Source organism: Bos indicus x Bos taurus, chromosome 16 (assembly GCF_003369695.1).
Source record: "Bos indicus x Bos taurus breed Angus x Brahman F1 hybrid chromosome 16, Bos_hybrid_MaternalHap_v2.0, whole genome shotgun sequence".
Lineage (NCBI taxonomy): Eukaryota > Metazoa > Chordata > Mammalia > Artiodactyla > Bovidae > Bos > Bos indicus x Bos taurus.
Genome location: NC_040091.1, coordinates 71,310,138 through 71,316,751, shown reverse-complemented (window position 1 = coordinate 71,316,751; position 6,614 = coordinate 71,310,138).

Sequence of the window (6,614 nt, the reverse complement as noted above, 5' to 3'; positions counted from 1 at the left end):
AGTTCCAAAAATAATACAAATAATATCCATATAACCTCTGCCCAGATTTTTCACTTGTTCTTATCATTTCACCCCATTTCTTTATTATTTGTCTGCTCCCCACCCAAAAAGTTTTTTTCTAAACTCTTGGAAGGCCTGCTGCAGATATCATGGTTTTTATTCCCATGAAGTATCCCACATCAGTACATATTTCTGAATTTCCTAAGAATAGGGATATTCGGTTAATAACTGTAATAGTACAGTTGTCAACTTCAGTAATTTAACATGGATAAAATACTTTTATTAAATCTACTGTCTGTATTCTAATACTGTTAACTGACCCTCAGTGTCCTTTTTAGCACTTTTTCCTTCTAGTACAAGATCTAGTCCAGGATCAGGTATTGCATTTCATTGTCATGTTGGTAAAGTCTCTTTTAATCTGGAACACTTTTACAGCCTTTCTTTGTTTTTTATGATATTACTTGTTAGGATTTGTCTTACATACTGCGGTGCTCCCATGTTGGGTGGATACCTCTAAAGCACTTAAAGAATAATGAATTCAAGAAGGTCACAAGATACAAGATTAACATAAAATCAGTTATGTTTTTATGTACTAGCAATGAATGATCTGAAAATAGAATTAAGAAAACAATTTTATTTACAATAGTATTAAAAACAGGGAGACCTGGCATGCTGCAGTCCATGGGGTCACAAAGAGTCACACACGACTGAGCAACTGAACTGAACTGATTAAAAAGAATAAAATATCTAAGAATAAATTTTACCACAAATGGGAACAACCTGTTCACTAAAGTACATTAAGTAGTCCTGAGTCAAATTAGTGAGGATCTAAATAAATGGGAGGGGGAACCACATACCATATTCATGAATTGGAAGACTTAATATTGTTAAGGTGGCCGTTCTTCTCAAATTGACTTATATCTTCAACCCAATCCCTATCAAAATTGTAGTAGACTTGTGTACAAATTAATAAGCTAATTCCAAAATTTATATAGTAACACAAGGAGCTAAGCCAGGAGCCAGGAGACTTTTTCTCTAAATGGCCAGACAGTAAATAGGCTTTTCACTCCACACTATCCTTGTTGCAACTATTCACCTTTACCAATCTAGTTCAAAAACAGTCATAGAATATTCACAATGGACAGGTTTTGCCATATGTCAATAAAACTTTATTTACAAGACGAAGTGGCAACCTGGAACTTAGACTAGCCAAAAAATTTTTGAAAAAGAAGGGAAAAACGGAGTGACTTAACCCTAAGTGATTTCCATACTTGTTATAAAGTTATAGTAACGAAGACAATGTGAAATTGGTATAACGATGGAAACATAGATCAATGGAACAGAATAGAGTCCAGAAATCACTCACAAATGTTTGATCAGTTGATTTTCAGTGAAAGTGCCAGGGTAATTCAATGGCAGAAAGGGTAGAATATCTGTATGGAAAGAAAAAAAAAGTTGTGCATAAAAATTAACTTGAAACTGATTATATGCCAGAGTGTATAGCCTAAAACTATAAACTTTTAGGAGAAAATATATAACCAAAAGCATGATCTATAATAGAAAAAAAACTGACAAACTGGATTCTTCAAGATTTTAAAAGATCTTTTCAAAGGATGCAACTAAGAAATTAAAAAGGGAAGTCATTTGACCACGAGAAAATACTTACAAAACATAAAGTTTAAAAGATTTGTACCTAGAATACATATGAACTCGGAACTAAACAATAATAACTCTTACAAGTCAATAATAAGAGAACAAAAAATAGAGGCAGAAGATTTGAATAGACATTTGCCAAAGAAGATCGCAAATGGCAAATGAACACCTGCAAAGATGTTGTTCGTCACAAGGGAAATGCAAAGTAAAGCCACCAGGTACGAATAACGCCCACGGGAATGGCTCATTAAAAAGACATGATACCAACTGTTGTTACGGATGTGGAGAAACTGGAACCCCTCACATAGCTGGTAGAAATGTAATACGCTGCAGTGATAAGCCACTTTGCAAAACTGTTTGGCAATTTCCCACAGATTAAATGTTCAAGTACAATGCAACCCAGTAATTTTATTCCTAGGTCTGCCTAAAGAGAAAGAAAATTTATGTCCACCCAAAAACTAGTATTCAAATATTCACGGTGGCATTCTTTTTTTCTTCTTTTATTCGTAGCAGCATTATAGCTGAAAATAATCCAAATATCAATCAGTTGGTGAATGGATAAACAAAATGCAGTGTATCTCTACAACGGCATACTATGCAGCAATTAAAATGAAGAAACTACTGATAAATGCAACAAAATGATGAACCTCAGAAACACAATGCCAGCTGGCACAAAGTGCAATCTGTTTATTTGCAGAAAATTTCCGGAAAATACAAACCTATAGAAACAGGAAGCAGATTTCTCTTGCCTTAGTCCAGGGCTGGGAGCAGGGACTGACGGATTTGTTCTAAAATTTCATGATGGTTATGATTGCATAACTGTATACATCTAATGAAATTCATTGACTGGGTGAATGGTATTGAAAATATAACAGTAAAGTTGTTTAAAACTGGGAAAAGTACAAAACAAAAATATGTGCAGGAATCCCAGTGCTTCCATAGTGAGAGGCCCCATCGGGCCCACAGAAGATCGAATGGGATTTCTCAGGACACAGGGGCAGGTCACAGAATACTGAGGTGTGGCTGGAATCAAAGATATTTGAACTTTGTCAAATTTTCCCAGGATAACCCCCTTCCTCAGCTTCTGCCTTTCCTTATTAATTCTTCTGTCCTATTTTCTGTAAAACAGAGGATACGGTCAACAAAGTTTGCACGAGTGTTGTTTAAAATCTCTTCACATAGAGTAGCCACAATTCTCAGAAAGAAGAAATATTTTTTAAAAAAGTCTTCCTTGTTACTAACTTATTACAAAGTCTAACAAAACCAAATCATGCCAATCAAACCCCTGATCTTACTTCATACTTCCTAAGTGTTATATAATAACCTTAAAACCTATAGTTTAATGTCTTACAGGGATTAGGCAGAATTAATACATTAAAATGTCTTTCTAAGCACTGATGGGAATTTGTATGTATGAATCTTATTAAAGGAACTGTCAAAATGGACAGAATCCACATTTAGCCAAGCATATGATGAAGACTGGAGAAGGGAATGGCAACCTGCTCCAGTATTCTTGCCTGGGAAATCCCACGGACAGAGAAGCCTGGCGAACTGCAGTCCTGGCGTTGCAAACAGTCAGACACGACTGAGCAACTAACCAGCAAACAACAACGATGAAGACAGCAGGCCTCATTTTAAAATAATAAAAATCTCATTTCTTCTACAGAACAGAGAGGGGAGTGGGTCAGTGTGTGTACTGAGTGGAGACCCCCCGGAACAAAGACAGAACATACAGGTACAGTATAAGTCTGTTTTCCTTCAGTTGGTAGTGAACCTAGATGAGAACTGAGTGAAGCAAGTAGAACAAAAGAAGTATGGGCCTTTCTTGAGCTACTATGCTAAAAGAGCAGCTGCTGGATACATGTATTTAGGAGATGTGTGTTCATACCAAACCTGCACGTGAATTATTATAGCAGCTTTTATTCATAATTGCCCAAACCTGGGAGCAACCATCAGGACTGGGAAATCAAATCATTTCTGGGGGGATCTTCCCAATCCAGGGATCGAACCCAGGTCTCCTGCATGGTGGGCGGATTCTTTACCAGCTGAGCCACAAGAAAAGCCCAAGAATACTGTTGTGGGTAGCCTGTCTTCTGCTGTCTTCTCCAGCAGATCTTCCTGACCCAGGAATTGAATTGGGGTCTCCTGCATTGCAGGCAGATACTTTACCAACTGAGATATCAGGGAGCAACCAAGATGTTCTTTCAGTAAGTGAATGAATAAACAAACTGTGATACATCCAGACAACGGATGTACATTTGGGAAAGGAGTTTTTTAAAACAATTACGCTGGTCCTGGTTGAAGCCCCCACCCCCAGCACTCCCTCCCTCTCTCCCTGCGGTGCTCAGCACACTGACAAGCAGAGTCAGTGGGTAAAGGTTATTTGATGAAAGCAACTGCTGCTGCTAAGTCGCTTCAGTCGTGTCCAACTCTGTGCGACCCCAGAGATGGCAGCCCACCAGCCTCCCATGTCCCTGGGATTCTCCAGGCAAGAACACTGGAGTGGGTTGCCATTTCCTTCTCCAATTCATGAAAGTGAAAAAATAAAGTGAAGTCGCTCATTCGTGTCTGACTCCTAGTGACCCCATGGACTGCAGCCCACCAGGCCCCTCCATCCATGGGATTTTCCAGGCAAGAGTACTGGAGTGGGTTGCCATTGCCTTCTCCAGATGAAAGCAAAGGGACCACGTATCACTGGATCAAGAAATTAAACACAGAAAATCCACAGGCATGCATTCACTTATTGTCTCAAGGCAGGACTTGTTTAAAGAGCAGGGAAGCATTCTATGTGCTTAGGACCCTGCGGTTTTGCTTTTTGCCTGGGAGGTGTTTTGCTGCTGTATCACGCTTTCCACATGTGGTTCAGTTGTGGGTAAGAACTTTCCATTGTAACTTGCAAATGATGTCAGATGTGCAATCTATGGCCCAAGGAGAGGATTTTTCCTCCTTATCTTATCTTACCGATCTCTCCGTGATAGAAGAGAGGACATTTTACCCTACTCTAACTAACCCAACCCCACGTCCAAGGAGCTGTGGCTGCGCAGGCACCACAGAGGAGGAGCTATCCCACGTTGAAGGTCAGGAAGGGCGGCTGTGAGGAGACACCCCTCGTCCAAGGTAAGGAGCAGCGGCTGCGCTTTGCTGGAGCAGCCGTGAAGAGATACCCCACACCCAAGGTAAGAGAAACCCAAGTAAGACGGTAGGTGTTGCAAGAGGGCATCAGAGGGCAGACACACTGAAACCATACTCACAGAAAACTAGTCAATCTAATCATACTAGGACCAGAGCCTTGTCTAACTCAATGAAACTAAGCCATGCCCATGGGGCAACCCAAGATGGGCGGGTCATGGTGGAGAGATCTGACAGAATGTGGTCCACTGGAGAAGGGAATGGCAAACCACTTCAGTATTCTTGCCTTGAGAACCCCATGAACAGTATGAAAAGGCAAAATGATAGGATACTGAAAGAGGAACTCCCCAGGTCAGTAGGTGCCCAATATGCTACTGGAGATCAGTGGAGAAATAACTCCAGAAAGAATGAAGGGATGGAGCCAAAGCAAAAAGAATACCCAGCTGTGGATGTGACTGGTGATAGAAGCAAGGTCCGATGCTGTAAGGAGCAATATTGCATAGGAACCTGGAATGTCAGGTCCATGAATCAAGGCAAATTGGAAGTGGTCAAACAAGAGATGGCAAGAGTGAATGTCAACATTCTAGGAATCAGCGAACTCAAATGGACTGGAATGGGTGAATTTAACTCAGATGACCATTATATCTACTACTGAGGGCAGGAATCCCTCAGAAGAAATGGAGTAGCCATCATGGTCAACAAGAGAGTCCGAAATGCAATACTTGGATGCAATCTCAAAAACGACAGAATGATCTCTGTTCGTTTCCAAGGCAAACCATTCAATATCACAGCAATCCAAGTCTATGCCCCAACCAGTAACGCTGAAGAAGCTGAAGTTGAATGGTTCTATGAAGACCTACAAGACCTTTTAGAACTAACACCCAAAAAAGATGTCCTTTTCATTATAGGGGACTAGAATGCAAAAGTAGGAAGTCAAGAAACACCTGAAGTAACAGGCAAATTTGGCCTTGGAATACAGAATGAAGCAGGGCAAAGACTAATAGAGTTTTGCCAAGAAAATGCACTGGCCATAACAAACACCCTCTTCCAACAACACAAGAGAAGACTCTATACATGGACATAACCAGATGGTCAACACCGAAATCAGATTGATTATATTCTTTGCAGCCAAAGATGGAGAAGCTCTATACAGTCAGCAAAAACAAGACCAGGAGCTGACTGTGGCTCAGACCATGAACTCCTTATTGCCAAATTCAGACTTAAATTGAAGAAAGTAGGGAAAACCACTAGACTATTCAGGTATGACCTAAATCAAATCCCTTATGATTATACAGTGGAAGGAAGAAATAAATTTAAGGGCCTAGATCTGATAGAGTGCCTGATGAGCTATGGAATGAGGTTTGTGACATTGTACAGGAGACAGGGATCAAGACCATCCCTATGGAAAAGAAATGCAAAAAAGCAAAATGGTTGTCTGGGGAGGCCTTACAAATAGCTGTGAAAAGAAGAGAAGCGAAAAGCAAAGGAGAAAAGGCAAGATATAAGCATCTGAATGCAGAGTTCCAAAGAATAGCAAGAAGAGATAAGAAAGCCTTCCTCGGCGATCAATGCAAAGAAATAGAGGAAAACAACAGAATGGGAAAGACTAGAGATCTCTTCGAGAAAATTAGATATACCAAGGGAATATTTCATGCAAAGATGGGCTCGATAAAGGACAGAAATGGTATGGACCTAACAAAAGCAGAAGATATTAAGAAGAGATGGCAAGAATACACAGAAGAACTGTACAAAAAAGATCTTCACTACCCAGATAATCATGATGGTGTGATCACTGACCTAGAGCCAGACATCCTGGAATGTGAAGTCAAGTG